Below are 22,638 nucleotides of genomic sequence, written 5' to 3' on the forward strand. Positions count from 1 at the left end.
CCGGCTTCTTCCTGTGGTTCTACGTGAATGCTGTTTTAGTTAAACATATTCGCCAGCCTGACCAGAATAACACTCATGAAATATTAACTAAAGGAATTTAACCCAGGATGCAAAGAGGTGGGAAAATTGCACATTTCCTAATGTTGATCATTCAGTGTCTTTCAAAACTGTTTAATTTTTTATGCAAGCTGTCCATTTGTAGCCGGAGCACATAGGCCTTCAATTCAGAAGGGGAAGTTTCATGTGGCATGATTTCTCGAGGTCTTTGCTCATGGGAGGTCCCAAGTTCTTATATCTGGCTCTCTGAGGCAGTTAACTCCACATATAGTGTATCAGGACCCTATAGGAACGAACCCTCCCTCCCCCGACCCTCCTTTTCTTGTGACTTATCATGGCTACCAGCCAAATATCATTTTTGGCTCCTTGCTTTGGTCGGAAAGAAACTCTTGACTAGAAACTCTAGACTAAAATCACGTGACTTCATCAAACCAGAGAACACTGAGAAGGAATAAGGGGAGGGGGGAGCAGGGGAGGGAGGGAACTCTGAAGCCCAGAAGTCTCCTCACTCCTACTTAGATCCATTTGCTATGGGAGGTAATTGGATGTTCGTTAAGGAAACAGGTGCATTATTGTGCTCTTAGAAAAAAGATTTATATGCATTTCGTCTACATTGAAATGAGTGTTCAACCACCTTGCGCTCTTATCACTTGCAGTAAATCGTTTTTCAAGTCAGTCGTGAGCACCCCCATTTATCCCAAAGCCCACATCAGTGCTCAAGTGGCCATATTCTTTCTCCACAATGACAAGTGATGCTCTTAAGGATGACTCCAAGGCCCCATGAGATCCTGAAGTGCCTGTAGAATAAGCAATGATTAAATAATACCACAGGCTTAGGAGAAGGGTATGCGCTTTTGTTACAATTTGTTACAAAACTGATCAATCTTGTTATGTAACTAATTCCAAGTTAGATAAAATATTAGCCAACGATCTTATTATCCCATTGTCACATAAGGGAAAAAAAATCCAACTGATAACGTTTCTAAAATAGAAACTGAGAGAATGACTTTGAAAGCAAATCAGCAAAGGAGTGAACACTTTGATTTTTTTTTTTAAATAGACATATTTGCATCTGTGGCGGCCTTGCTGACAATTCTCAAAGCCACAGGTGTGTGCACATGTGTGTGTGTGGGGGGGGGGGCTTTTTCTATACACACTAGAAGCTGATTTTGCCATTTGCCTACAGGAACAGGGAGAAGATGTAGCAACTCATATTAGAGTTCTGACCATGTCTCCCAAGGAGGTCCATGTTTACAACACTTTCTGTCCAAGCCAGTAGGATCTGCAGCGTCCTCATTGCAAAGGGTTCTCTTGATCCATCAGGAGAGCAGAAAGCCTGTTCTGAGAGTCCTTTTCACCATGGTCTATGGGAAGATCTCCATCCTAGCAGGGCCCTGTGTCCAAGAGAATTTTCCAGGCCAACCCACACTCTCAGGGTATTTGCCATCTGAGCCAGTTAGTTGTTTGCCTAGGTAACAGAATGTATCCACCAATTTGTAACTAACAGAGAATAGCAGTTAAACACATGGACTTTTGTGTGTTAGTCAGACCAGCTTTAATTTCCCTTCTCTGCCATTTCCTAGTTGTCATCTTTGGCAAATTGCAGAGGTCTGGGTTAGCAGTGTGGCTTAGCTGTAGAATGTCTACCTAACAAGCAGAAGCCTGAGGCTCTGAGTTCAAACCCCAGTACCACCCAAAATGTGCAGAGATGCTATCAGGGCAAAGACACTATTGGTAACGTCTACACTTCTAGAAGCATCACTATGGATTAGATGAGATCAAACAGCTTTGGGACAGGGCCTGGCACATACTGAGTCCTCAAGAAGGCTAATTGTGATGCTTATCGGGTAAGCTTTCATCATCATACATGTATATGTAAATGTGCAGGTTTCCTTTGTCCCTTCTGCTTTAATAATCTAAGATCATTTCCTCACTCGTTACCATAATAGTAATCATTATTGCAATTACTGCTTGCACATGACACTTCACATTATTATAATTATTATTTTTATCCTGCTCTCACAAATGTCACTAATCACTACCAACCATTAGTTGTCATTAATGATTACCAATATCATGACATCCCACCCCACTGTTCAGGATGAATGAGGGTTTGTTTTATTAGTACTAAGGGCCAGCTATAAATGCAGGCCGTGTCTCCATCAAACAACAGCAACCCCACTGGAACGTTTAAGGTAGGTTTGTTTTCCGCTCTGAACTAGACACAACAGCTAGCTAAATTCAATGTCTGACATAAAACACCTGCAAAACCTCGTGGTCTGAAGGGAAACCTCTCAGGACAACGAGAGGGATGCGGAATCACGTGGACTGGGCAGCATGGGTCGCCTACTGTTCTGTGAGGGAATCTTCTAGAAGAAAGGATTGTTTGATATGGGAACTCCATGAAATATCAACTCACTTGAGTAAATTTGCCATACTGAATACCTGAGTATATAGATAGGTAAGGGAACTCCCTTTATTATTCCAAATTGTTATACGTATTGGCTCTGTTAGCTTTCTGTTCAACCTATTTAAAAAAAAAAAACAGGAGTAGCTAGGGAAGGAACATAAGATTCAAGGCCAACTATGAAACAGACTCAAGTCACCTTCGATGGTCACTATCCTCTTGCCACTCTGATTTCTGCCTGGTAGAGAGATTTCAGTTGGACTTCATGAAATGCCACCTTTGTTGGTCAAAAATGTTCAGATGGGATCATTTGAGGTTCAACTTATGAGCAGGCAGGCTAGTAAGAAGCACTTGTTCCTGACACAGAGATGTGAGTTTGATGTCTGACCTCAGCTTAGAACCCAGATGAGACTGGGCATGGCACTTTACACTTCTGTCTTGCATTCCTTTACAGTCCTGCCCCACACCTATGGAAATGCCTGTGGTCTTCGAAGTGGTGAGGGGCCCCTCTCTTCAGTCACTACCTCACTCTGTGTGGTGTTCATAATTATATTCTTCGTCATTTTAACACAAGATTAAAATGGAAGCCTAAAAACAAGGCATTCCATTGTGTGTGGGTCTTTTTTTTTTTCTTTAAAACCAGAAATTGCAATACTGTAGAAAGCAATTTTTTGGTATTTAATTATTCAAACTAATAGGTTTTATTGTAATGAGGTTTTTGAAAACCATTATGATGGGCAAAAGGGCTGAGGATTAAAATATTTTCATTTACAGATATATTCTGCTTTCAGGAAATCAAAATATGCAGAGATGTAAAATTAGGTGAAATGGAAGCTTTATCTAGGCTTCCGTTGTTTACATTACACAAGGAGGATTTTGCTTTAGAAAAGCATTTGTGTCTATGTTCCTTTAAACAGTGAATGCCCCCTCTGGATCAGGACCTGAGTCACTGGCATGTTCTAGGTACATGCCAGTTTCATGTAATGCAAAGCTTACCCGGCACAGTGTATGTTGGGTTGCATGAGGCATGGCTCTGATTTACACAGTCAGAGAAGCTGAGCCGAGAGGAGAGGTTTTGAGTGACATCCTTGGTAGAAAGCAGGAAAGGTTCAACATTAGACTTTCAGGCTCCTATCTAATCTTGATGTGAAGGTACCTGTCAAATGAGCCATTTTATCTCTTTAGCTTAACCGGAGTGGCATTTAGCGATTAAAGTAATGGATCTCAAATCAGAAGTCATGTTTTCTTTCTGTTTCTTCTTGTTTCCAAGTAGATACCGCTGATGTGTTCAGTTTAAGGATGGGCTCCCATTTAGAAAGCAGTGGTTTCTATCCGATGGACACAGAGCCTTGTTAATATTTTTAATTGCCTGTGAACTCTTCAGTTCACATTCAAATGGTGCCCTACTACACATTGGTGAACCAAACAGGAAGACCTCTCTTCCCACCTTTTGTCTTTACCTTTAAAAAAGATAATCACTTTGTTATTTAGAGAATGAAGGGGGGAAATACCACCTGTGTTAGTCAGCTTTCCATTACTATAACAAAATACCAGAGCTAAGCATCTTATACAGAGGGAGGTTGTATTCTAGCTCACCATTCCAGAGGTTTCAGTCTATGGCCAGTTATCCCTGTGCTTTGGGGCTTGTGGTGAGGCAGAAAATCATGGGGGAGAGGGCATTGTAACAAAGCTACTCACTTAAGGAAGTCAGAACGCAAAAGAGAGACAGGAAGAGGATGGAGTCTTGATATACCCCAGTGACTCAACTTCCTCTCACAAGGACCACCTCCGCCTCTCAATAGCACCATGGACTGGAGTTGACCATACTTCAACACGTGGTCCTATGGTTGGCAGTACATTAAAAACTTTTCCAACAACTCTACTAAAAAGAAAACTTTTGAATCTGTTAACTGGATAGCAACCTGTCACTAAAGCTGTGGAACAGGCTATTTTGTTCAAAACAATTTGTTAAATCCATGTCATCAAATCGGGGCCAGTTTGTATAGTTAGCAAAAAGGCAGAAATATCCTCATGACATAGACTTGGCCAAATACCGGATCTATCTCACAATCCGAATTGCAAGTTTAAAAGTAAAGTTTTAATGGTTTTAGAATGAAGGTCTTTAAAAGTAAATGTTGGAGAATTGTAGTAGAATCAGATCCTCAGATATAATCATTAAAGGATATAATTGCACTCCTTAACTATCTTGCTTACCCTTTAAGAATAAACAAGAAGGGATGTGGTAGAGTGTTGAAAGGGAAAAACAATAAAGAAACAATGCACTGAATTAAGGCTAACACTTGAGTATTTAATTTATTCCTGTTCCTTTGGCTTCATTTGTTTATTCTGACTTTCTGAAGCAATATGTGATAGTCTACTTGGGAGATGAAGAGCTCTTAGAACAGAGAAGTCACTCATCAAATATCTCATCTATATAAGGGACGATGTGGCCCAGAGCAAAGGCCCAGTGGGGCAGTATGGACCATACCCTGTTCCTGCCACACCAGCAGTTAGCAAGGTGCCTGGTAGAGAGAGACCCAAGTCTTAGTCTCTGTGCCTGTCAGGGGACAGCTGCCCACATGCTGCAGAATTCCTAGCTGGCGTATGTGTGGACATAGGACAGACAGACACACTGGAGTGGAGTGTAAGATCACCGGTAGATTGGAAGCCAGTGAGCTTTGCTAAGCCCTGGTGAGGAAGGTCAAAGTCTCACGGGGAGCTCATGCCAAACCAAACCAGAAAATGGAAAGCTGCTAATTGCCAATGGTGGGAAGTGGTTCTATTAAGGCTGCCAATTCAGCAATGAAGGAAGCTTGATATGTTTTGTTTTCCCAGGTAGGGAAATAAACAACACTGGTAGGCCTTAAAACCTAAGATCCACTGGCATTCATAAAGTGCTACTGACTTGTGTATGAGAACAAGAACAAGAATTAGCAAAGATCATTTAAATCAAGGCCTCCTCTAAGCACTGTATGACCACTAGTCTGAGAAATAACCTACAATCAATCCACTATTGTTTCCTTAAATGAAGAAGCCTTTTCCCCTCTTTAACAAAAGACATGGAATTGTGGTAAGTCCAGTGAGGTAGCAGACATAGGGATTATTTACGAAGAAGGATAAAGAGTAAAGCAAAGGGGATGGATTGAAGGGTCAACCCAGGCTCAGTGGGAAATTAAATCATAGTAAAAAAAAATAATACTTCAAATAACATGCAGAATGAGTGAAAAATATACATTTTGGGGAAATGGCTGAAATCAAATCCATTCCACTTCCTAGCATATTTCAGATTACAGACTTATTTCTTTTCTTTTTCTTTTGCTGGTCATGGGGTTTGAACTCAGGGCCTGGGCACTGTGCCTGAGCCTCTTTGTGCGCAAGGCTAGCGCTCTACCACTTAAGCCACAGCACCACTTCCAGTAGTAGTTTATTGGAGATAAAAGTCTCATGGATTTTTCTGCCCCGGCTGGCTTTGAACTAAGATCCTTAGAGAGCTCAGTCTGCTGGGTAGCTAGGATTACAAGCATGAGCCACCGGTGCCTGGCTTGAGACACATTTCTGAAAGGCAGTGTCCAGTCAGACTGTGGACTTCCTGTGAGAAGGGGCTGGGCTTTCATCTTTATCCTGAGCACCAGCATTGTGTCTGCACAGATTCAGTTAGTCATTTGTGGACGGAGTGTTTGAGTCCCTGAATCAGTAAGTGCGTGGGGAATCTTCTAGCACACTTAATTTTCTTGGCAAAGCAAGCTTTCTCCTAAAAGAAAAACAATTACAGAAAGCCTCTTTGATCTCATTCCTCCATGGTTGAAAATTCTTCCTGAAGTCTAACATAGGCTGCTGCCACCCCTCAAAGGGGATTCTAGGAAAGCATGAAGGAAGGACTTGGTCTTTGATGACTGGGGGCTGGCATTGTAAGCAGGGCAAGGGTATCACAGCCTACTTTCAAGCCTCGCAACATTTTAAAACACAAATAAACAAACACGTGAGGACTGCCATCTCAGATCAGATTCAGCGTTTATCCTGCCAAGAAGCCTTTGCTAGGGCGAAATGTTCAAACATTTTCCCCTATGTGTAAGCGTTGTGATTGATACAAGATTGGGGTGCGTTACATTTCAATGACTGATGATTTTGTTTATACATTAGAAATATTTTTGGCCACTGATCCTTCCAAGTTTCCCAAAATGATTTTCCCATCTTTATTACATAAAGTCTCCAAGTTCCATGGCTCTTCAAAACACTGTCTTGTTCTCATTCATCTGTCTAGGAGGGGTTAGCAAGGGTTTTTTTTTTTAATTTCTCCTTGCAAAGAGAGGAAATGACAAATCCCTCTTAAACTTTCTCTATAACCCAAGTTCCCTAAGAGCATTACCACTTGATTGCTCTTCAACAAACTTCTGCAACTCTTTTACAATCTTGAAAAGCTGAGGGTCACTTCTGGCCTTCTTGAGCTGCTCTGGGGAGGAACTGATCCTGGATTCCATTACAGGAATCGGATGCTCACAGAACAGTGACTTGCACAGGTATAAAGAGACTCACACTCAGTGTAGGGAAGTTTCCTTGGGCGATATATCTACTGGAGACTGCTTTCCTAGCAATGGCCTTTGGAAATTTCCTATGAACTAGATCTTTCGCTCTTCAGAAATCTCACTCTTTTAATACTGGCTTTTTTCTGTCCAAAAAGTAACAAGTCATCACTGGTGCATGGAAATATTGCCATCTCACAGGGCTTATCAGTATCCTTTACCACTGTGTCCCCCAAAGAGAACCTCCTCATCTCAGATCTCAGACTTCAATGTCACTTTGTTTGCACAAATCTGTTTTTGTGTTTTTTTTAAAGTAAGGCCTGCCGGGTGCTAGTAGCTCACATTTGTAATCCTAGCTACTCAGGAGGCTGAAACCTGAGGATCATGGTTCAAAGCCAGCCTGGGCAGCAAAGTCCATGAGACTCTTATCTCCAATGAACCACCAGAAAACCAGAAGTGGCTCTGTGGCTCAAGTGGTAGAGCACTGTCCCTGAGCTGAAGAGCTCAGAGACAGCACCAAGGCCGAGTTCAAGTCCCACAACTGACAAAAAACAACAACAACAAAACAAACAAACAGAAAACCATAAGGCCTACTTCTCAACACGATTGTCCATGATGGAGAACTGCTCCCGCTGACAGCAGAGCCAGTCAGGAGCCTGGAAAAGTACAATAAGAGTTTACGTTGCCTTTAGTCTTATTTTTATTTGGGCCAATTCGCATGAGGGGTGTATGCCAAATGAGGATCTTTCTCCTTCTCGTTGGAACAGCTTCCTGTTCAAACATCACTCTTTTCAAAGTGCCCAAATATTACTGTGGTGAATAACGAGACAGATGGAAAATAGGAAGGACAGAGCAGGTTCAAAATGCTTCGGAGTTGGCAGCATAAATTTAGCTTTCCAGCTTTCCAGCCTCCCTCTGGTTTACTCATCGAAGGGCATCAAGCACCCCAGCCAGGACCAGGGAGCTACATGGAACTTTCTGGGCCTCCTACACTGAGCTGACTCAAAGGGCACATGACAGCCAGCTTCTCGTGACACCTTCTAAGCAGTCAGCCCGCCTAGGGACAGCTCCCAGGCTGTAGGACTTCGCTGACTTGCAAGTCTGCAGGACGCTTCTTCCATTTGCCAGAAAGAAGGAAAATCCAGGGCCTCGTGGCCTCTCTGGAAGCGAAGATGACAAGGAATCCCCTCTGTGAGCAGGGAGCGACCACCAGCCCCAAATATACGATGAAGTCAGGTTCCCAGCTTGGCGTAGCTAGTCACGCAGGAGAGAGTCTTGTCTTGTTCCTGGAGTGGCATGCGCCATATTGACAATGGCACCGTGTTTGTCCCCGCAGGCCCCGAGCATGTCTGCTGCCTTGCTCTGCCCAGATGAAGCCACCCTCCAAGGCCGACGTGAAATGTCAGCTGCTCTTCCAGGAAACCGCTCCCCAACACCAGTCCTCGCCACTAAACAATTTGGAGATGAATAATGTAGCAACAGGAGCGAGATTACACAGCCATCTGGTGAGCAATACCTACCCAAGCAGGAAGAGACCAGAGCTCGGAGGAAGAATAAGGATGGGAGTCAAACCAGCCACCACTCCATTTCTACACCTGCCACTTGCCAGCTGGGAAGTTTGGGGCGGTCTTCATTGGCTCCTTCCTGCTTCGGTTCTGGGATGGGTAACGGTCCCTCCCTCATGGGGCTCTGGAGATGGATTTATTGTCCTTTGGAACAATGTCATGCAAGTGGCATAGGCGTTAGTTGTTACGGGGGAGGGGAGGGGCGGGATGCTGAGAACATGGTCCTCACATTAGATGCTACCACAGCTGTCCACCTCACTGTGGCCTGGGCTTGCTGTGCCTAGGGCCACCCTGGACAGCTCTTTGCAGGCTGGACGGATCCAACCCGGCCCCTGGACAGAGCCAGTAGCCAGAGGACCTGCACTGTCTGCATTGCATGGACCGCAGGACTGAACGAAGCCTGTGAGAACCACAAGTCAAGCGTGGTGAGGCATGTGCTGGAGCATGCAGAGCCCCAGGCGAAGTCTAAGATGGCGGCAGGAATGTGTAGCCCCAAGCCAAGACCTGATAAACCAACTGCACCGATGTAACTGCTGCCCTGGTGCCTTCGTGATGCACATAGACTCACGTTCATACACACAAACTCCACACCCAATGCACCTGCTCACTCTCACACACACAAACACACACACAATCTCACACAAACACTCTCACACAGTCACACACAGAGAAAGAGAAGGGGAGGGGGAAAGCCCTTTCAATAATAACAGCCTCAGAATTTACTAAGTTTCTCCTTTCATCATGGCTCCCAGGAAGCCCAACATCTTCGTGAACGTTCAGCTGTTTTGACTAGGTTGGCGTTTGGAGTTGGTAATTTCTATTTTTGCAGTTTAGTTCTACTTTTCTATTTCCTATTGACTTATGTCTTCCTTAAATCTATTTTGTTGAACATTCTGTAGGAAGACAGTATAAACCAAAAGCAAATAAGTTCTATTATCTGCCTCTGGGCCAAGCTTCTGAAACTATGAGCTCCTAAATAACCCATGTCTTCGGTATTGCTGTGAGAGGCTTAGCTGCTCTGACATGACAAAGAGGCCCTGCTTTAGTCCCTCTAGACCATGCAGAAAATAACTTGAGTGCAGGGTGTACTATTTATCTATTGTTATATTTAAAATTGTGCCGAAGGTTAGCAGCTTAAAACAACAAGCATTTCTTATTTCACGCTTTCTGTGATAAGGAATCCAGTCGCTGCTCAGCCATATGGATTTGCTCTCGTCTCTCAGGAGGCCGAGCCCAGATGCTTCCAGTGGCTGAAGACCCCTGAAGTCCTGGGAGGGCTGGAGAATTCGCTCCCACCATGCCACACACACCTGGCCAGGGGTGATGGAACAGGGCTGTCAGGTTCTGCCGCCCAGGCTTCTCTATAAGACTGCTTGAGCACCTCAGGACATGGAGACTGGCTCTTTGCCAATGAGTTACCCAAGAAGAAAGAGCAAGGACTAAGCCACAATGCCTTTGATGACCTAGGGAGCTTTCTGACACATTCTGTTCCTCGGAAGCGAGTTGCTAAGCACAGCCAGCACTCCGGAGGGAAGGATTCGGCTCCTGTCCTGAAGGGAAGAGTACCAAGGAAACTGTGAATTGATTCTAAAGCCACCACTAAGAATCAGGGCTGGAGCCAGGAGCTGGTAGTTCATGCCTGTCATCCTAGCTACTCAGGAGGCTGAGATCTGAGCATCATGGTTCAAAGCCAGCCCAGGCAGGAAAGTCCGAGACTCTTACCTCCAATGAACCACCAGAGAACTGGAAGTGGTGCCGTGGCTCAAGTGGTAGAGCACTAGCCTTGAATTGAAGAGCTCAGGGACAGTGCCCGGGCCCAGAGTTCAAGCCCCAGTACAGGAAAAAAAAAAAGTGTCTCCTCAGTCATGGGGTCTGCAGTCCGGGGTGGAGAGCCTTCTAAATCGGCTCCCTGTGCCCCGCCCCACCATTGCCTCTCCATGACAGTGAGTCCTGCAGGCCAAGTTTGCTTCCCAGAATAGCCAGGGCTCCCTTCTCCTTGAAGCCCTCGTGGCGCTTGCAAATTGCTATAAAACACACCAATACTCACCAACTAAGTTACCAGCTCCATGAGGTGTGTAACATGCCTGTCGTGTGGGAATTAACTAGCCTAAAATATGAGCGAGCCAAGGAGTATATTATGACACAAAGCATGCGGCTGGGAGCTTCCTTTTCTCTTTATTAAGATCTCAGGATACCTAAGGAGATTAAACATGGCCAGTCAGTAGCATTTAGCTTTATATCACCACCGATCCTTGGTCCATGCTTCTACTCATCCATCGTATGACCCAACAGAGGACGCACCCGCAACTTGGTGTATTAAATCAGCACCATGGTGGGGACCCAGGAACAGAGATGCTGTGGAGGGAACCAACACCAAGATGCACCCTTAAGGAGGCCATGATTGGAGGGGGAGAGCAGGATCCTTGGCCCCCCACCCTTCAAGTTAGCCCAGGAGCCACTAAATCTGTGTACCCTGGACTGCGCCTCAGCGCAGAGCTTCCCAGCTAGCTCGGAGGGGCTGCGGGGAAGCAGCATCTCACTTGCAAGGAGGACCAAGGTTATGGGATGGACAGAGGTGAACGACCCAGGGATGGACAGGGCAGGAGGAAGCGGTCACAGCGGGGGTAGAACTACTGGAATCTAGCTGTGATCGGGACCTGAGTTCCTACTGTGCTGTGCAGACGAGGACAGGTAGCCCTTGAGGACCTGCAGGGCAAGGTAAGTGAAGATCGGGCTGCTCGCTGCCCCATCTCCTGCGTTCACACCAACTGCCCTGCAGAGGGTAAACAGAACAGAGGAGGAAGCGGAGGATGGAGATGTGAAACCCTGGGAAGGAGGACCGTGGAAGCCGATGGGACCCAGGACAAGGTCAGCTGGCGAGAGACGGCCTTTTGGCCATTCCTCCCAGGAACAGCAGACTTGAGCTAAGTTTGGAGTTTGGTTGTGTGGACATGGATGAGAGGGAAGGGAAGACACCGAGAGTGAGAAACTTGAGGACACTTGTGATAATTTCTGAAGGGCTCTTGACGACATTTGGAACCTTCTTGTAGCATCTAGATCCAACTATGGATTCATCTAATAAGATGATGCCTTCTGTGACCTGAGAAAGAAAATGAATGTCGCTGATATCGGTGCTATGGAATGTTGGTGGCCCAAAGTGATGTTTTTTGGAACCGTCCAGGGAAGCTATTTTGGCTATTTTCCCTTCTTCCCAGTGGGGGGGGGGGGGGAGGAGGCAGGGAGTGTTTGCTCAGAGGGGCTGAAAGCTCACAGACTGGTCCTTCTACCTAGCTGGGCCTCTGCTGTCCTGGGAGAGGGGACAGGTGCCTCAAAAGGGACGACTTGAAGCATTCACCGCCCTACCTCATCTAGAGCACATGTCAGCTCCTTGTGTCAGATTTCTTGTATACACACACACACACCCCTACCTTCCATCTCCACCCCATCGTGCCCTGTACTTCCCTTGAGTGCGGTGCTGGGTCATCAGTACCTCAGTTCTCCTGAGAGTACTATGCGTGCCTCTGAGACTCTGGACAGTGAGGACTCCACGCTGGCCCTGCCCACCCTGAGTGGAATCTGGGTGGTGTCCGATGCTGTCTGAGGTTAGAAGGAACTGCTGTCTATGCCCTGCAGAAATCTGTCGGGTGGGGAGCGAGACCTTAACTCAACTCTGCAGACAGTCTCCAAGGGCTTCTGTGGTTCTTCAGTTCTTTCTTTCTTGAAGGCGGTCTCTGTTCATGCAAATGTTATTCCATCTAGAATAAGTCTTCAAACTGCTGGCATTTGCTCTAAAGGTAAGTCTGCTTTGAAGACTGGTAGAAATTTCAATCACATTCCTATTCATAGTCAAGGAGTGTGTGGGAACTAAAAATACCAGCATTTCAGATTCTCTTTTTCACTGAAATCCTGAACAGAATCTCGCCAAGTCTGGCTCTGAGGGAACCCAGAAATGTGTCCGGTGTGACCTGCATCCAGGCCTACGCCCTGCGGTAGGGCTCGCCACCTCTTGACAAAGCCCCACAGGGCTCCAAGACCATTTTTCTAAACATGAAGTTCCCTAAAACCATTACGAATTTAACAGGGAAGACAATTTGGCTAGGGGGAAAAAGAAAACCTCGGCGCAGTCAGGATGTTCAGAGTATTAAAAGCCAAATGAGCTGAAAAGTAGCACCTCCACTCCACGTTCAGTCTGGTATCAAGCAGTTCTACAAGCTATTAGCAGGGCATGGTGGCCAGAAAGTGCCCCGTGCTGTTTCAAAGCTGGTGTGTGTTATTCATTGGCCTTGGGCAGAGTGGACTCTGTCTCCGGGCCTGGGGGAGGCCAGCCAACGTGGACGGGGCTTGGAAAATATTTTACTTGCTATTTGTGCATCAGCGCTGATTCGCCATTGATGGCTTCTCGGGTGAGTCAGTCTTTCTCAAAGTGGAAATGTTCCTTTAAAAGAAAAAGCCCTCTGCAATCTGTCAAGTCTTTTAAAAAAAAAAAAAGAAAAGAAAAGAAAACGAAAAACAGATCTGTCTTTTGGAATTAGATTTAAATTAAGACAAGATGACTCAGTCTGCCAATGCCTCATTAAAATAGAGATACCTCAAGAAGGCCAGAAGTTTGGACAATGAGGTTGCTTTCAAACTGTCCTTCTTTTCATTTGGATCCGTTTTGGATCTCCATTCTCCCAAATCGAAAACATCCAGCAAAGTCCTAGATTGTTATTTATTTATTTGTTTATTTATTTATTTATTTATTGCCCAACAGGGTCAGGTTGTGGTGTGGATCTACATTCTGATTGGCAGGCTGAGTTAGCCATCCGTGTCCAAGGGAATAACCATTTGGTGGGACCATATCGGAGCTAATTACTAAAGTTAATTAATAGGAAGCTTAATTAACTGATGCTCCATCCAACAGGAGGGAAACTGCTAAAGGTCACTTCAGAACTGGCCAGTCCACTGCCATTTTTATTTCAGCGTAAGGGGAGAGTAAGAAAAAAATATTTACCAAGGAAAACTGTGCAAAAAGAAAAATTGCTACAGATTAGAGGCGTCATGGTAACACTGCACTGGGAACGCTGTACCACGTCCGGAGACAAGTGATAATGATAACAATTTCTAGAAAATTGTATTAGATAATGCTCGCCACAGAGGCTTAAGAGACAGAGCCATTGTTCCCTTACATTAAACTTATTTATTCCTTTCATTTGAAATCTTAGGGGGAATAAACTCACCCAGGTGAAAACACACCACTTTTTCCTTTGGATAAATTGCCTAAGCGTTTTTGCCGATGAAGATGTGATGTCCGCTGACGTCTAAGTGGGGTGTGTGCTTCACTCTTCCTATGTCTTCCGGCCCAGCAGACACATCCGCGGGCTCACGCAGCTCTAGCTTCTGGTCAGATAAATGCATGTGATCCGGTGTGCACATGCCACCCATCACCTACTGCCTATGAGACACTGGGTAATTTCATGTAGATTAATAATGGAGGTCATGGGGGAGGCTCCAATCCACACAGATCTGATGTCTGGCTCTGCTACTTGGGTAGCTGATTGACCCTCGGTCACTCTGGACCTAACTTAGCATGTTGTGTGAAGTAAAGGTACTGAGAGTTAAATTGCTTGGGTAGGAGTCCCATACATTGCATCACTGTCCTAAGTGTCCGGCTTAAGTGACAAAGAGCAGGTGACAAAGGAACTCTGGGTCTTCAGGGTCACTCCAGGGCTCACGCGGACACTGGCCAAGTCCTACCTGATGATTCCTCTGGAGCCTGGGTAGCACCAGAGCCCATCCACTGCTCCAAGTCTACGTCCACTGAAGATGCCATCAGGTTGCCAGTGAGCAGTGACTGTATATGTGGTGCTGAGGAATCGAACCCAGGGCTTCGTGTATGTGAGGGAAGCACTCTTCCCCTAGGCCATATTCCCAGCCCATGAGCTGGCTCTTAAACTCACTGAAAAGGTAATTCCAACAAGAAGACTTGAAACTGGAGGCAAAATATGTTCTCCATCTTCTTGCAGCTATTTCTTTTTAAACAGGAATGATGTACACAGTGCAATCCATCTCAGACAGATTCCCAGAACTACCCTGGCTCTCATGCCAAAGAGCCTCGATAACTCTGATTGCTGAGGAGGAAAAAGTAGACCATTAAGTAGTCAGGAAGACTGGTATGATTTCGAAAATAAAAAGCACTAATTAGATACACTTTTAAAAAGACAAATGCTTAGCTCCCTGTGTTTTCCTTCCATGTTAATTTGTTGTGTTCCTGCTGTTGTTAATAAATCCTTTTCGGCAGTGTTAACGACCTGGTAATTTATAAAACTCTTTAAGATACATCACCTCCATAAATCTAGGAGAAATGCCCACTTTGGATATTAATAAAAACAAAACAAGAAAACTGGAATGTTGGAAACGCTAAGTGACTTACCACATTACCCTCTATTACTTTTCTGTTGCTGCATAACAAATGGCCACAAACTTAGCAACTTCAGTGACACAAATTCATTCTATCATTGTGTCTGTGAGTCAGGACTCCGGCCATGATGGGCGGGTGGTGTAGCTCAGAGGAGAGTTGGCTGCAGGAAGGCTTTAGTACAGGGGGGCTTCGCAGAGCCCAATCTAAACCTCAGTACCTAGAGAGCCATTTTTCCATCACAGTAACAAAGCTGTTCTGTTAGCACTGGCGTGGCAAGGTTCCTTGCCGTTTTCGTGCAGGCTGTCAACCAGGCTGGGTCTCACCTCTCACAGGCCTTCCTTGGGTTCCAGCTACTCAGTCCTCTCACCCATACTGCAGTAGAGCTCTCCAAACCTTATCTGAACACCGTGCCCTCCACCGAGAGCAAGCCGCAAGGGGCTGACTTCAGACCCAAGAGGCCCAGTAGCGTTCCACAGAAGCTTGAGAGCACCTACTTGCACATCCGGGCTTGTCCCACCGCCCCCCTCTCTCCCCCCGCCCCATGGAGCTTCCCTGCAGGGTCGTGTGATACTCCCTGTCCCTCCCTCGGGGACACAGATGCAGTGAGCTCTACTCTGAGCCATGCACTGGAGCTGGACCCCTCTGAGGCGGTAGGTCAGGGGACCAGCCCACGAGCCTCGTGGATGGGGACATTCTCTCTGGGTGGCTCTCAGCACTCTGTGCTCCACAGTGGAAGGCAGGCCTGCCCTCTGTGGCAGTCGGCAGTCTATAGGGGCTGCCCCTCACCGTCTCCCCCTTCACTCCCATCACAACTCAGCAGCACCCTCACTTCCAAGTGTCTTTTTCAATGTCCAACAGTCCTCAGTCATCTTACCACATGATCCGGTCACCTGCAATTGTCTTCCTCTGAAGGTCATCACGAACTGTCTAGCAGTATTTACGTTCTCCATCCTTGGGATAAATGATTTCCGGCCCCTCTCACAGTGGGGCTTGGCCCTAGGGCTCCGCCCTCCCCAGCAAAGAGGAAGTGACATGAGCTGCTTCCTGTCTACCATCAGCACCTCCCACTTGCTCCTCCACGCTTTGTCCTCTGGTTCTTGTTTAGCTGCAGATGAGAAGGAGGCTTTGGATGAGGAAACCACAGATAGAAGGACCCCAAGGAGACACTGCTCCAGCCTCTGTCCCTCTTAGCATCATTACTTTAGGAAGACACAGAGGTCTACAGTGTGATGCACAAGCATTGTCTACCTGACCCTGGATTTCCAGAACAGAACTTCTGGAGTCCCGGAAGTCCCCAAATCAACAACAGATCAGATCATGAGTAAGCAGATATTTGCTCTCTGTTACCTAATTACCTTCTAGTCTTTTTTTTTTCAACTCCAACTAAATTTTATTATTGCAAATGATGATCCATCTGAAATGTTTAGTGCTGGCCTTGGATGTTCTGGCATTGGCTGTAGATAACCTATGTGTCACACTGACTTTGGGGGCAATTTCATCATCAGAAGCAGAATGGTCCCAACTTCAGGTCAACAGCTCTCATTCAACTTTGGTTCTTCTGGATGATGATGATGATGATGATAGTAATATAGTTGAGATAGACCAGGCTACACACACACACACACACACACACACACACACACACACACATACACACACACTCTAAAACTCCTGTGATATCATTAATATCATTATGCCAGGTTAAATAAAGTGGTAAAGCCAACTTCATGTCCAGGTGGTATCATCTGATATCAGTGGTTAGAAACTGGTTGCAGTAAGTACTCAGATCTTCTGTCTCTTTCCATGGTGGTTGTCCGTAGGTTGTTCAGTATCCAACCTTCACAACTATGTCCGACAGCCCTTGGGTAAGAGTGTAAATTGTCTTGTGTAGTCTGTCATGGGTGTTCATAGGATTGGTCAATACTGTTTTGTCTTTGGGCTCTGAAGACTTGTTATTTTGTAGGAATTTGGTGGACCTGTGTCCTTATTCTAATCACAAACGGCTTCAAGAGGACTCAGAGAGGGATTGCCCTTCCACTCCTTTGTGAGCTCTGAGTCCTCAGGAGTACAGCCCCCACCATGTAGCTCCTTTGACATCTCTCCCAAATGCAGTGGCTTTGAAGTTCCAAACCTGGATTGAGAACGGAAGGCAGCGCCCACCAGGGGCTGAGTTGGGAGCCACTGAGCAGCAGCTCACGGTCTTCTCTTGGCACAGCGCTCACACCCCTCCTCTTTCCTCCCGTAAACTGGAAATGGAAGGGGAGGGAAACAGACTTTTTTGATAACCCTTGAAATGACACCAACGCATGCGTGTTCTCCAAGGCAGTGTGAGAGGAGAGGAGAGGCGAGAGCGCATGAAAAAGGAACAGGATAGCCAGAGAGCTTGACAGGGCCAGGTGGTGTGATTCCCAGCGATGGCTGCCTGTCCTAGTAATCACCAATTTTATTCTGGGCTGTGAGGATTCTTTTTCTGCTTTAGGAAAGGCATTGCTTTTAAGAAGAAGGAATTATTAAAGCCAATCTAGAAAGAGGGTGTGGACACTGTAAGAAAAGACCACGGGTCCCCGCTCCAGCATTACTTAACCTTCACAACCTCAGTTTCTCATGTGTGCAATGGCTAGAACCCACTTTGCAGGGTTGCCGTGAGAACCAGGTGAGGAAATTACTGGAAAACATTCGATCTCAGTGCCTGGCATGTAGTAAACACTCACCGCATAGCTATTCTCACACACTAAGCTAATAATATAAATAAATTAATGTCATCCCGGCCTTTCCCCTGGGTGGCAAGACAGGTCTCCCCAGTCTTGTGTTACGTGGCAGTTTCCCCAACACTCAGCACTCACATCTTTGAAAGTCCACAGGAATACAAGCTGCAGGGAAGAATCTACTCTCTCCGGGACATCAATGTGTGTACACAACCACTGTGCTTGCCACATGTGTGCTTTCTAGTCCTGGTGTGGACTGGGGTGACAGTTCTAATAGTGCCCAGTCTCCTGAACCTAAGAGATAGAGAAATGAGGAGGCGATAGCCAGCCAGGAAAGGCCAGGCTGGGCTTGGATCTGACCTGTTTTCATCTCCCTTTGCAGTCTTTACTGGGAAACCTCAGTAAAAAGAAGAGATACAAGACTGGAGTCATGGCTCAGTGGTAGACTCCCTGCATAGCAGGTGCAAAGCCCTGAGTTCAAACCCTAGTTACTGCCCCCCAAACAAAGCACATGCACACCGAGAGATACAGAATAGAGCATTTCTGAGTTGATTTTAAATTCCAATAAAATGCAAATGTAGTTATACAAATGGCAATTTATTCCGATGGAACCTTTCGCTTTCACAGTGCTGGAGATTAAACCCAGAGCTCCATGCATGCAAAGCACACACTCTGCCACTGAGCCCTACGCTAGCCCAACAGAACAGACCTGAAGGGTAGAAAACAGAGATGGAGGAGGAAAAAGGCCTCCATTAGTAAGTGAGACTTAAAAGGGCCAGGGCCTGTCCAACTTGATCCTGCAGTGGGACACAGCAAAGTCAAAGGCAACTAACTCTCCTCAAAGCCACCTGTGCGCCTCTCCCAGGCAGCTCTGATGGGATTCTTGAGGCCCAACCTGAGACAACCCAAGCTTGGGAACCTCAGAGGAACTCTCAGCTTTGAGGATCGCTCTAGATACCAGCCAGCACTGAGGATAACCATGGCATTTTTGTTCTCCTATTAGCAACTTTCCACTTGGGGGTCTGCAGGTTCTGTGCTGTGGAAGGCTGAGGGTCAGCCAAAGATTGTTTGGACATGGAATCTAGGGAAAGTTTGATGCAAGCTAAGGAAATGAAGAGATACAGGGGTTAACTACACGGATGAAAGGCTGTGGAAGCTACACTAAAGCAGGAAGCTGCACTTGTGAATAGGGACTGAGGGAAGAAAGTTGCTAAGCAACTTGCAAGGGGAAGAGGAGAAAAGTCTTGAGGGAGGGAGGTGCTTTGGGGAGTAGCCACTTTGGGCTGTGGGTGGCTACAATGTGGTCAGAACAAACAGACCCAGGAGGTTGGCCCCACCTAGCTGGCAGATGACTGCTCCCCCAGAGCTGCTTCCTGTGATCGTAAACAAGCAGGAGGGGTCCAGGTACAGAGCCCCAGGAGTGTGGCAAACAGTCTCAGCAGCAGCTGAGATGCAAAATAAAAGGGAAAGCCATTTCTTCTGAGATTGGTGCCACAGAGGAAAATAATAGTCCAGTTGGTGAAGCCAAGAATTGTGGCTTGAAAGCGTCTTCACTGAGTGCCAAGGACATTGCATTACTTGGCAGGGCAGACCAAGGCCACCTCAGACATAACGCTTGTTCAGAGGCTGATCTTTACTCAGCCTGGGGCAAAGGTCTAAAACCATGGGCTTAGTGCATCAGCTAAAACCACAGAACAGAGAATAAAGCAGCTCAAATGAGAGTACAGACTGTGGAGCTGGGGTTTGATCTGCCTTATGGAATGATGTGGAAGCTGGAATATTGAGACCTTGTGGAAGTTACTTAATCTCTCATCCATAAAACAGCGGTGAAAATGGTACCTATTCAGAGTTGCCATGAGAACTAAATGAGTTGACAATTGTAAAGTGCTGAGAATAATAACCAGCAAATAGTGAGAAAGCTCTGGAGAGGCCAATAAAAGCATGCCACTGCAAAGTGTAGTACTGAATGGGACGTAAGTGTCTTTCTGTACATTCATTCTTATAAACATGGCCTTGAGCTTGAGGAGACCTGCAGAGTCAACCCATTTACTTCATAACTTCTCTCTTAAATGATTCTTTGACTATCTTCACAAATAGTGCATACCATAGAAATATACCTTCTCTTGGTGGAGGAAGTCATGTCTTTCAAATTCAGATGCACAACTCAAGAAAGAAAGAAGTCTGAAACTCATAGTTACCAGCTCACTCAACTCTCCTGCTTGTCTTATTTTCCAGGCACTTGGAATGAGGAAGAACAGGAGAGTTTCATAGTATATTTCCTTTGCCATCAGTAGATTGTTTTTTTCTCATGGTCACCGGTCTTCACAGTGTGCCATTCTCTTCCTTCCCTAAGAACCCCTGGACACTGACTCTGCCTCTCCCTAGAAATTAATCCAAATATCCTAGAAGACACCTCACATTCAGCTTTTCTGGTCAGGCAACCATGTTTGTAGCTAAACAAAAACAAATTTAGATCAACGGATCCATACACAAGATGCCGGCCCTGTCCCTTGCCAGGGGCTGTGTTTAGATGAGCATTTCCCAAAGGCTCGTGTTTTAAAGGCTCAGTTGCCAATCAGAGGTATTATTGGGAGGTAGTGAGTTTCTCAGGGGATAGGGCCCAGTGGGAGGAAGGTAGGTGGTTGGGAAATGTATCTTTGAAGGTGAATTAGGACTCTGGTACCCAATGCCTTAACACAGGTCCAAAGCAATGGACCATGGACTGAAATCTCTAAAATCGTAAGCTAAAATGAATCATTTGTTTAACTGCTTCACCTCGGGTGTTCGTTACAGTCATAGAAAACTGACTAACACAACAGCAACACTGTTCCCATCTGACTGGCAGGACCCAGGGACAGCCAATTACCACAGCTAGAGACAACTACATGGGAGAGTATTTAGGGCACGCGCTGCTGCAGAAAGAGGGGAGAAATATGGCATATTTCCTCCATGGTTCCTAGGCTGCCTTGCTACCTCCCATTCGTCCTGCAAGCCATCCAGACTTTCCCTCCTGAATGCAGATGGCCAGGGACCACACAGGTGAGGAAAGCTCGCTCACCTTCAGGATTTTCTCTGAAAGAGAAGGTTATCATATTAGGGAAGTACCAGCTTTCTGCCCCCAAGGAGTCATTTTGGTCAATTCCGATAAAAGCTGAGATTCCGTGTTCTCTCACTTGATTCCACGCCTGAGGGCACCTACCTGACTGGGGACGGCAGAAATCACTCTCGAAAACCTCCACTTCAGTGGTGAGACATCATTTGTGTGTGAAAGTGCCAGAGCCTCTTTGAGAGACAGTAAAATGCGGGCAGTCACTCCCCGGGCACGGAGCTCATCGGGCCCCCGGTGGCCTGCCAGCCATTCCCGGCCTTCCCATCTGTCAGGCTGGCCTGGGGCCCGCTTGCAAGTTGGTTGGACCCTTGACCCGAGGCACACATCCAAGCCCACATGGGCTGACATCGCCAGTCTGAGTCACGCCGGAGGTGCCATCTGTCCCACAGAAAGACCATCTTCGGTGTCAGTCCTAAAGCTTCGGCTCCATATTTTACTCACAGCTGGCAACTGCCATTTGCCAAGATGACATACCTGAGCAAGGAGGGCATGTGATGCAGGGGCAAGTTGGGACTTCAGCTCGATGTTGCAGATCGCAGAGAAGGACCTCCTGAAAAAAAATACCAACTAGCACAAGGTTATCCTAAGTCAGAGTAGAAAATTGCCTAAGAGTAAAGAATTGCCAAAAGTCTTAGAAAAAACCAGAACATTTTTCTTAGTTTTTTTTTAAGTAGTTGTACAAAAAGGTTGCGATTCCATATACAGAATAACTTAATGGCGGAATTTTGTCTAAAAGAAAAAAAAAAGTCTAAAGGAACATGAGAAACTAGCCTGGGCTTTTTCTTTTTCTTTTTGTTTTCGGTTGGTTGTGGGGTTTGAACTCAGGACCTGGGCATTATCCCTGTCTTCAAGGCTAGTGCTCTATCACTTTGAGCCCCAGAACTACTTCCAGGTTTCTGGGGGCTAGTTGGAGAGAAGAGTCTCATGGACTTGCCTTACCAGGCTGGCTCCAAACCACCGTCCTCAGATCTCAGCCTCCTGAGCAGCTAGGATTACAGGCCTGAGTCACCGGCACCCAGATGACCCTGGACTTTTCAAATGCCCAATGACTCCTCTCCAATCCCTGACAGGTACATTCGAAGCTGCCTTTCTCGGAGGCCTGCTCCCAGAACCCTGCCCACATTCTCCAAGGAAATCCTCTTGTTCTCATTTTTGTGTATTTCAAGGATATCTAATACACACCAGTGTGGGTTATGAGCTAAGGGCCACAAACCATGCGTCTCGATGTGTTCATATTTCTTCTACAGGTAAACTGGTATCAGCCATTCTCAAGTTTTGGATCTTTGGACAAAACTCAAAAGTCATAAAAAAAAAAAAGAGAAAAAAATACTCTCCATTCAGCATTCTGTTTTACAAGGGGAGACAGTGCTCTCCAAAGCATAATAATGTATATATTTCAGAAGCAATGTTCTCTAAAGCCAGACTGTCTTCCCAGTTCTTCCTCCACCAAAAGAAAGTGGGATGGGCTGGGAATATGGCCTAGTGGCAAGAGTGCTTGCCTCCTATACATGAAGCCCTGGGTTCGATTCCCCGGCACCACATATATACAAAATGGCCAGAAGTGGCACTGTGGCTCAAGTGGCAGAGTGCTAGCCTTGAGCAAAAAGAAGCCAGGGAATAGTGCTCAGGCCCCAAGTTTAAGGCCCAGGACTGGCAAAAAAAAAAGAAAGAAAGAAAGTGGTAGGGAGGGAGAGTAATGAAAGAATAAAGAGGGAAAGAGACAAAGGAGAGAGTGCACACGAGAGAGAGAGAGAGAGAGAGAGAGAGAGAGAGAGAGAAGAGTCCTTCACTGGGCATAACACATAATAGGTCACGAAGCTTCACGACTCTTCTGATAGCAGCCCTGAAAGACCAGTATTAGTTCTAGATGCACTT

The sequence above is a fragment of the Perognathus longimembris genome, chromosome 24 (genome assembly GCF_023159225.1).
Source record: "Perognathus longimembris pacificus isolate PPM17 chromosome 24, ASM2315922v1, whole genome shotgun sequence".
Lineage (NCBI taxonomy): Eukaryota > Metazoa > Chordata > Mammalia > Rodentia > Heteromyidae > Perognathus > Perognathus longimembris.